At 49.2% G+C, this 10538-nt stretch overlaps 1 pseudogene; it reads right to left on the bottom strand.

The window, feature by feature from the left end:
* Positions 1–485: 485 nt before the first annotated feature.
* LOC147901493 (endoribonuclease Dicer homolog 3a-like) overlaps positions 486–10538 on the bottom strand; it is a 114191-nt pseudogene continuing 104138 nt past the window's right edge.

Raw genomic sequence — 10538 nt, 5'->3', positions numbered from 1 at the left:
ATGTTAGGGCCAAAAATAGCCTCCCTGTCCATGAATTTCAATATAAACCAGGAAAAATGGTAGCCAGAAAAACTTTAGCAAGCTCCTTTGATCAGTTTCTGGCAACAATAATATTCGCATCGGAATTCTAGGCCTTTGGCATGCCTAAAAGTAAGAAGCATGCTTCATCTGTCACCTATTATAATACATCTGACATCCTTTTTATAGATATAATTCAGCAGTGACCAATGTAATTTAATAAGCTAGTTAGGGGCACTTTTCCCTCTTTAAGAGGTTTTTCTCGCTGGTAAATCAAGCCACAAAATCCCTGCAGATTAAATTTTCATCCTGACCCAGGTCCTACCTTCAGGTTGTATGGATGACTTTTCACCTTCTAGATCATTTAACAAGTCTTTGTCGATGTAAATATTTGTGTTCATGTGATATTCCTTTCTTCATTCTGGAGAGTTGTGCCACTGCAATTACTGGCTATGTTCATAACCCCACTACAATGCACCGAGGAGCTTGCTGTCTTCAAAAACATTTCCATTGATATTAAGGATATCACCATTAAAGTGGTTCTTTTCACCATCCTGATTTTCCTGTTTAGTATCAGAATCACTTGGTGGAGTGATCCTCTCTGCAGTGATACATTCCCTTGCTCCAACCTGTCGTTGAGGATGGTGAATTCCCCTACTCTGTAATTAATTGATTCTTTAATTGTATACTCTCATCATTGTTCAACAAAGCAGACCTTGAAAGCAGAAAAGCTCAGAACAAGAGATAGGAATTAAAGCACCCTATACTAAGAGCGTACCATCAAAACTAACAAAACCTTTTGGGCAGCATCCTTCTGAGCTGTTTTCTTGTCTTGCGCTCGTGCAGTCTCAGTGATAAGATCGCTTTCAAGTTCTACTTCAGCTGTAGCAAAAGCCATCTGCCCCTCTCTCCCTGTCTCCTTCCAACAGAAAGAAAATCCTTTGTACTGGATCAACTCATGCAATTCTCGAACAGGATGAAGGGGTAAGGTCAAAGGTGTTACTATGGGTGACAGAAGAGGCTTCATAACTTCCCATACCCTATCCAAATCAAAACCACTGTCAACTAATATTGCTCCAGAGATACTTTCAACAATGTCCCCGAGAACCTGCATTACCACGTAGCGGTCAGCAATCCATGCAAGCAGTAAGAATTTCAGGGGAAATCTTGATAGAAAACAGGTTATTTAACTTTGTTAGTAGACTACCTTTGGCCCTCGTGCACCTTCCCACCCAAAAACTTGGCCTTGGCCTTGCTTACTTCCTGTCTTAACAGCCTTAACAAAATTAGTTATCTGGTATAACAACTCCCTGGAACCATGACAAAGGTATCTCTGAAGGTTATGCTTCACAGCGCATCGAGCAAAACATTCATTATTAACTGCTGCAGAGCGAAGGTCTGAAAGGATGCCTGGAGATAGGCCAGGGTGAGCTGAGAAAAGATGGCGAGTGATAAGAAAGTCAAGCACTGCATCCCCAAGGAATTCAAGTCGCTGCCAATTGTACAGAGTTTAGACACTTCAAGTATAATTACTGACCATCAGCCTAAAAAAGGCCACACACTGTATATTCTCTAGCACTAAACTTGGCCTTAATGCAAATAAGGGACTTGTCATATTTTTCACATGTCTCCAGGAAGAACGTTCACAAAAAATGACCATCTCTTGCACAGTGGTGGAAATTGAACTTTTATATACAGTACCATTTGTTTGCCAAAGAGGAAACTTTCCTTTTTGTTTTTCTTATAAAAGGACCTATATTATGCTTTGAAATTCAATACAAAATTAGCTATGTACCAGAGACCTTGCAATCTGCTTCTCCGGGTTTGGCCTCTATGCCTGAGGTAACCGTAGAGCATGTGCCAACAACCAATGTGATGGCTAAACAACCAATCTATTTCTAGATCCATGTGAGGATACACAAAGAGGGCTGAGTTCTCTTACCATGCACGAAGTCTTTTTGGATGCAAATGGGTGGAAGAGTCAACAAGCACTTCTTCTCAACCTTGGGCACTTGCCGTGGTAGAGAATGCATTAAACATCTCCTTGACTCTGATGGCATAGTCTGAGAGTCATGCAGATTGCTACTAAGTACTATGCCTCTCTACTTACTGCAAAGCCTGACACCCCAGGTAAAGATAGGGCATGGTTGACGGTCTAGGACACTATCCCCTTGTTAGTCACTCGAGATGAATCATGAGCCTTATCAGTTTGAGGATGCCAACTTGTCCCTTGCTCATATGGTTTGAAACCCTCTTTCTTACTCTTCCGGACAACGTTGATAATTTTTCTTCATGATATTTGCGACTTAATAATATGCCTTTGGGTCTCTTTCAGGGTCTCTTAGTGATATGCCTTTGGGTCTCTTTTAGGGTGTCTAAAGGGAGGTGTGCTTACTTCCAGAGGTGTTACCGGAGGCCTAAGGCTACTGATGTGAGAAGCGTGAAGTGGGTGATGCATGGACCTATGACACTGTACTACACTACGTGATGCGTGAACCTATGACACAACACTACGTTGTGCAAGGATCGCGCGTGGTGACATGGGAGGTGCTATGGAGTGCTGTGAATTGTGGGTGGTGACATGGAGGTGCTACGGAGTGCTGTGAATCGGAACAGAAAGAACAAACTCTGAAAGGATACAAGAAAGAACAACACTAAGGACAGGTAATGGAGAAAATAGTAGACAAAGAGCATAATGCGAGCGAGGTTCATAACATAGGATGAAAGGGATCCTCGTACACCAATCTCTCTGAAGCAGAGATCACTCACGATAGCAATATAGCATAATAATGCAACAAGCGAGCTCGTAGCTCTCACTCTCAATCCCTGTACAATGCTGAATGAATCCCTACGCCCTTCATCTTTGCTCTTCACCCTCGCCTTCCCTAGTGGAAAATTCCCTCCCTCTCTCTATTGGCTGTCCCCTCATCCTAAGCCATCCCACTGCTGAGTCTCTTCATGTATTCTGCAACAACAGGCAGCTTGTGCCGAGTTGGTGCATCGTAACTACTCCATGTGCACCACCTGCAGCCATGCTATATCTAGCAAGGCACTGCCGGATGAAGCATCTATGCCACCTATCAGCCTGATAGAGGTTGGCAAAGGTCGACTGCGTGACATGAAGATCCTTGACGCATGGCCATGTGCTTGGGTGATATGTCCTCCTGATGACCATGTCCCATGTGACTATGCCATCCTGGTGACCATGTCCTCTTCATGACCCGTGTCACCTCCATGTGACTTGTGTCATCCTTGTGATCATGTCATCTGTGACCAATGTTGTCGCTTGACAACCAAGTGACTAGGACAACCACCTTTAGTTCACTTAGATAGTTCGTCCCTCTATATAACAGTTTCCCCCACCTCTATCATTCATTGTCCCAGTGAATAGGTCATGTAGGTGATTCTCTGTCTCTGAAGGGCTTGGGAAGAAAAAGTAATCACTGTTGCCGAAGAAATAGGCTGAAAATATAGGGCTAGAAAAGAATGATTGTGCTTAATATAGGAATGCTTATAGGTGAAGCAGAAATCCTATCTAAAACATATGAGAGAATGACCCGATTTATAGAAGTATCACCAATCCAGATCGACTGAGTTCTACAAAATGACAAAACCCCGCTGAAAACTCTATCAAATCAATCACTTATAAAACTTTCTGAGCATCCAACAAAAACCAACGCTATACAAAAACCACTTGAGAAGCCAAAAAGCCAACAGAAGCCTCTTGAGGAGGGAACCGAGCCAACTATATACAAAAACCCCCGGCTGAAAAAGAGATAGCTCTACTCATCCAGACAGTGTATCATCTTCTTCTTCTATGGTGTCCATCATGTTCCGGAGGTCTTCATACTTCCCCTTGTAGCGGTGGTATTAGATTTGTACAGGTCATGCTTTGATTGCGAAGTAACATGCTCTGCCTATAGGGAACTGCATGAACTATGGCATGGGTATGTTCCAAGGCGGCCTGTAGGAAAAGTAGCTCTGCATGAAATGTGGCATGGGTATGTTCCAAGGTGGAGTATCAATCCTGGATCCCCTTATGGTTCTGCTCCTGGAGCCTTAGGCTGAGACTCCAACTCGGCCACCCTTTACGCTGATGTAGCATGTAAAGTGATAAGAGGGTCATGGCTGGCTTGGAGTACACTTAGGCCCTACTCTAGCTTATTGTGCTTTGCTGTATGAATGCGAAGTATGTCTTGGAGTTTAGATTCCCTCTACTGCAGTTCGAGTGCATGTTGCGCTTTCAGGGTATCCATCTTCGTGTTGTAGGCTCTCTCCTTTTCTTAGAGCTGTTGTGTGCAGTTTTGCTCATGATCTCGTGCTTCCTTTTCTTTCTCTAACTGCAGGATACCCTCTCCGTGTTGTGGGCTCTCTCCTTTCTTGGAGTTGTTATGTGCGTTTTGGCTCATGAGCTCATGCTTCCTTTTCTTTCTCTAACTGCAGATGTTGTTTTGGGCACGGTAGCTTTTGTGTATGCCCTGTTGCATTGAAGAGAGCAGCCCCTAATTGGGCAAATGTGTCATCCATGATGCTCTGATGTAAGTGCAATGATTGTTTGGCCCGGGCATACCTGTCCCTAAAGGACATGTGATCATCCATATTGATGATGTTTCCTAACTCTTCAAATTTGGCCTGCATACCTTTTTGTTCCAATGGTTCCAAAGTAGCCACATGTCCCAGATCGTCTAGGCCGATGTAGTCTCAGGTGCCTGGTAGCATGGTTACTTCTTTTCAAGGCCTCATGCAGAGGAATGATGAATATCTGGTCTATATCCTTCTCTTTAGGGTTCATCGGAGACCTTTTTCTTTTCATCCCACTTAGAAGGCGTTTGTAATCTTCCTCCTGCATACTTGTCTATGCGACCGTGGAGAATGATTGCCCCAATGATGAAGCAAGATAAATGGACATCATGTCATTCTCATACACGTGAGGACACTCCATAGCCTTAGACAAATAACCACCCTCAAAGATATAACCTGAAATAGAATCGACCTGTGTAGCAGCACTGGTACATGTGACATCGGAAGTAGTAGGTCCTACGTAGCTAGTACGTGGTCGTCGAGGAGGCGTGGGAATTTGAGGGTAGTTGGAGGGACAAGTGGGGGGCTTGTATCTATGAAGAGGGACTCTGAAATGCACGAGGCCCATGAATAGCACTATCACTGCTAGGAGCGTCCATACCCAATGTAAGGTTGAGATCGAATGAATGAGTGAGCTATGGTGGACTAGAAGTAGAAGATACATGTGGTGTGCATGATGTAAGAATGTGTGAAACATGGGATGAATCCGCACCAACCTGGCCCTCATGTAATGGCGGATCATGTGGCTCCATAGAATCCTCTCCCTCCCGAAGAGTATCAATAATTGAATTAGTTACCGTGTTGATTACTGAGCAGACCACTGTGAGGAATAGATGGGGTCATTGAAGAAGATGCCAAACCCTCTGAGGAAGCATCCGGCAAAAGAGGATGACTCACAACCTATGCAGATATGACCACCAACTAGGCTCCGAAAGCCCATGAAGAAGTGGGATCCACATGAGGAGAGGCATAAGGAGAGCTGGTGGTGTGGTGGATGTAGCACTGAGGAAAAGAGGCTGTGATGTTGGAGAGGAAACAATGGCACTGGTAAGGGAGGTGGAAGAGGGTGGGAATGAAGATGCCATCACAAAAATAGAAGGGGCCAGGTGGTGAGATGGGAGCCGTGCTGCCACAATAGGAGGGGCAACTTGCCACTGATGGAGAAGTTGGGTAAGATGTGCATGTATGTGTCCTCCCACGACGTTTTCACAGAGTGGCACGAAAGGTGGAATGAAAGTGTTTGGAAATGGAGTCAATTTGAGTGACTTTTTTTTTGCCGAAAAAACAGTGCTAATTATATTACTTCGAGAACAAGATACAAAAGGTCAGCATATAAATAGCTGACGGGCTGCGTTCACAAATCGGACACAGCCCTAAAAGGTAACACAATAAATCACTCTCTCACGTCGGGATAAGGCGAGTGTGAATGAACAGCCATCGCGGTGGTGAGTAGCACCACCGAAGGCCCTGCGAAGTCTGCTCGAAGAAGAGGCCCTGAGTGTTCCAAGCCCGGAGGAAGCGTCTCCGCTTCTCTTGACTGGACCGGGAATCTCCCTGAATCTGGTCCCGCTGGCCTCTGAGGGTATGAATAATCTCGCACCAAATATCAGTCATGATGTGGGCAGTCGATAAGGAGGTGCCACCGAGGATCTGCGCGCAACGCGAGGTCCAAATGTGCCACCCTGCTATGCTGCTAATAATCTCCCAGACTGGCTGCCTCTCTTGAACTCCCGTATCCGCCTCTGCTAGGTGCTGCGGGATACCCTCGAGCGGCCCCCATGTACCCTGCGTGATAAGGAAAGTGGGGTCCTGCTGGCATGCCTCGAATAAGTGATGTAGACCAAGTGCGGTGCTGCACCAACAGAACGCGTCCCACGTGATCAAGCCTAGCTCTGGTGCTGCGCGAGTGAGAATCCCGAAAGTCCACCTCCACACTTCTTGGGTGCGAGTGCAGCTCCACAGGCAGTGTTTCGGTGACTCCTCAACCTCATGGCAGATCTGACAGCGTCCGTCCTGGCCTATCTGTCTCAACCAGCTCCCCACCGGAAGACCTTTGTGGGCGAGAAGCCACAGGAAGTAGGAGATCTTCCGCGGCCGCCAGCTCTCCCACAAGGCCTTCCAGAAGGCCTGCAAAAAGAATATGGAAATACCCTGTGCATACCAACTGGGCCGCTGGGTGGGGGGGCGGCTCTGCATCCTCCCAAGAACTCGCCTGCCCAAAGTCGTGCTGTAGGCAAAGAAGGAGGTCGGCCCCTGTCCTGTCACAACCTCTGGCCAGCTCCACTCTCTTGGGTCCCAATCAAGCTCTGACAAGGCCCGCCCCTCCCAGAGCCAGAGTCGCCAAAGCTGCAGCTGATCCTGCTCAATGCTAGGATCGGTACGCCAGACCTTCCCCAAAAGACCTACGATCCGAACCCTCTGCCATGGGAGTAGGGGGTCGATGAGTGCATCCTCTCTCCTGAGTCGTCCATCCCCCATAACCGCGAAGAAAGAAATAGAGGAGTCGTCCATACGTCCTGCGACCACCAGTGGGATGCCACGGGGGGTGAACTGTCCCAACCAACGGTCGTCACCAGGCATGAGGATCTGAGGCTCAGGTGGAACCAACCAATCAGCTGGGATCGCGCCGTCGATATCCATGCGTCTCGCCTGGGCTCCACGTGCACCTCCAGCTGCGTCTGCGAGATCAGCCGTCTCCAAATGTCTGTACGTGTCCCTCCAAACTCGAAGGGACCAGGCTGGCCCCCTCATCCAACCATCCCACCTGATATGTGATCTCTCCCCAAACTGAAGGCCCTCGGCATCTCTAACCTGATCATTCCAGATAAGCGGCTGGCGATCGATCTCCTCCTGACAGCGGGGAGGGGACTGAATGAGACTGAGGCGGAGCCGCCTCCAAACCATGAGGAGGCTACGAACGAGTGGGGAACGGGGCTGAGTAAGCGGGGCGGAAGTGAAGATCCACCCGAGGGACGGGAGCCACTCTCCACCTCAGCGCGGGACACAAGAACCGACCCCCTGCTGAAGTAGCATCTTCCACGTCTGCCCCCCCGGGGTCAAACCACGGATGACTAACTTGCCTAACAAGGCCTGACTCTGCAGCTCTGGATCGATGACTCCCAGGCCTCCCTCAGCCTGCGGAAGAATAACTGTCTACCAAGCAACCCTGGCTCTGGTATCTCTGAGGCCATCCTCCCCGGACCAAAGGAAGTTCCGAACCAGCCTCCTAAGCTGTGCCACACTGGATCTCGAGAAACACCAACAGGAAGCCACGTACCAAGCCGTGGCAAGGAGGACTTGGTTGACTACCAAGGCACGACCTGCAAGGGAAAGCTTAGCAGTGCTCCAGAAAGCCAGCTTCCGTCGAATGGAATCTAGCACCGGGAGAAACTGCTGAGCTGGCGTGATGTCCAGGCCGACCTGAAAACCCAGGTATCTAGCTGTCTGTCCCCGCGGGATCCATCTGAAACCCAAAAACCTCCCCCACTGAGAACGCGCCCCGGGGACTGTGAGGAAACCAACTAATTTGTTCCAGTTGATTTTCGCACCAGCAGCCGAGCAGAAGACCTCCAGGGCCATCCTCACCCTCTCCAGCATCAACTCATCGTCCTAGACATACAGGGCTGTGTCATCCGCGTACTCCGAGTCCAAGAGCTCCGTGTCCTCCCGGAGGGGAAGGCGAACACCCCTGATCCCTGTAGACCTCGCCCGGAGGTAGTAAGTCATAGCCTCGGCGAAGAAGAGAAACAGGTAAGGAGCAAGGGGGCAGCCCTGATGCACTGATCTCTCCAAGCTAAAACGCTCACCCATCCTGCCTCCAATGATGACTCTGCTAGAAGCTGTCCTGTACAAAGCTGAAATACCCTGAATCCAACCTGCTGGGAAACCTAGCCGCTCCAAAGTCCCCTCCAGAAAGGACCAGTCCACCCGATCGTAGGCCTTCTCAAAGTCGAGAAGTAGGATGGCAAGGTGTGATCCGCTGTGCTGAGCCCACTCCGCCGCCTCTGAAAAGATGAAGACATTATCCAGGATACTGCGATCCTGGACAAAGCCTGTCTGAGTGTCATGAATGAGGTCTGGAAGTAGAGGCCGAACTCTGGCGCTGATCATCTTGGCTAGGATTTTGTAGGCAGTGGTAAGGAGAGTGATCGGGGGCCACTGACGGATCTCCTGTCTATCTCCTCCCTTCGAGATGAGGCAAATCAGTCCCGAGGAGAGGCTCTCTGGCATATAACCGCTGCTGAAAATCCTCTGAAGAGCTGCTAGGAGGGGCTGATGGATCTGGTCCCAGAAGGAGGTGAAGAAAGCCTGGGATAGCCCATCCTCACCTGGGCACTTCTGTCCATTGATGGCCATCAAGGCCTCCAGCATCTCATCCGTGGTAAACGGTGCCAACAGCGTCGCCTGCATGCTAGGCTGGACCAAGGAAGGAGTGTGTCTCCACACCTCCTCATGGGCTCGACGAGTACGAGGAGCAAGCGGCTCCTGCTGGAAAAGGGTCCTGTAGAAGTCGGTGGCCAATCCCAAGACCTCTCCCGGATCCGTAACGATGTGTCCCTCCGCTGTCCTGAGACTCCGAAGCTGATCACCTGCAGCTCTCTGGCCATGTGTCCTGAAGAACTCCCTGCACATCCGGTCACCCTTCCGAGCCCAGAAGGAGAGAGGCGTGATAGGAAAACTCTGAGCGACGCTGGAATGTCTCCTCAAGAAGGGCTCTGGCTCGAAGGGCCTGGATCCGAAGCTCCTCCGAGCCCGTGGATGCCTGCTGGAGCCGCTGAATGGAGGCGAGGTCCCTCCGAAGAGCTCGCTCTCTACCCCACCACTCCTGTCGAACCTGTAGGGCTGCGAGCTGGCAGATCTGGCTGGACTCCTGCAAAGCCTGCGCCACCGAATCAACCAAATCCGCGTACTCGCCCCAGTCTCTATCCCAAAGACTACAAATACTGCTGCGCACGTCCTCCCTCGAGAAAATGGAGTCGGGAATCCGGCATGAGCGGGGGGGAAGGGCCTGAGCTGCCGAATCTAATGATAAGAGCACAGGCGCATGGTCGGAGAGTGTCGTCCCTGGAACTATACCGGCCTGACCGCCTCTGCTGATGGCCCAATCACTAACATAAAATCTATCTAGCCTCTCCAGGAGTCTGCCTCCTTCCCTACGGAAACCCCATGAGAAGTCCAAGCTCCCGTGCCAACGCCGGAAGGACGGGTCTCGCCAACAGTCCCTTCCTCCTGTCGCAAAGATAAAAGAGTCCCAAGCGGACTGCTCTGCCTGAGACAAACCTGTAAACTCCGGTCCTCTGCCCTGCTGGTCCTCCAAGGTCTCCAAATTGTTGAAGTCACCTCCAACAATCCAGGAATCCATGTCTGGGAGAATCCCTGTAAGTGTCCTCCAGAAGGTGGCTCTACAACGGAGATATGTGAGAGCATAAATGTTGAGAATTCCAACTCTGGAGCCCTCCAATTCCAGGCCTACCCAAAGGGCACGACCTGGAATCAACGTGCCATGACCGAAAACTCCCTGGGCTAGCTGCTCTCCCACGGAAGTACAGACACCACCACTCCTTCCCAGTGCGCCGATCGAGGGCTAATTTGAGTGACTTTTAGTGTGTTTCTATTGAGTTCTAGAGTAGTACTATACTACTTTATATCCTAGAGTGCCATGTGTCACTATGAGACTTATCCCATATGCATTGGACACTAAGAGTGTGTGTGTGCCTATCCTATAAAGACATTGTACTTTCTCATGTCAAATCACTCAAGCCTCAAGCCTTTCTTGGTGATGTAAGTACTTTACTTCGGTTGTACATTTCTTTCTAGCTTTCTTTCATTTCCATTATGTTTGGTTTTTTGGATTACATTAAACAACTCTACAGTCTAGGTGAAGTTATTTGAGAATAACATCAATGCATGATCGTGTTACATTTAATTGGGATGCGATT

This window comes from Dipteris shenzhenensis, chromosome 5 (genome assembly GCF_047967505.1).
Source record: "Dipteris shenzhenensis isolate YYH24624 ecotype China chromosome 5, Dip_SZ_1.0, whole genome shotgun sequence".
In the NCBI taxonomy this organism is placed as follows: Eukaryota; Viridiplantae; Streptophyta; class Polypodiopsida; order Gleicheniales; family Dipteridaceae; genus Dipteris; species Dipteris shenzhenensis.
This window is presented reverse-complemented; position numbering and strand designations above follow the sequence as displayed.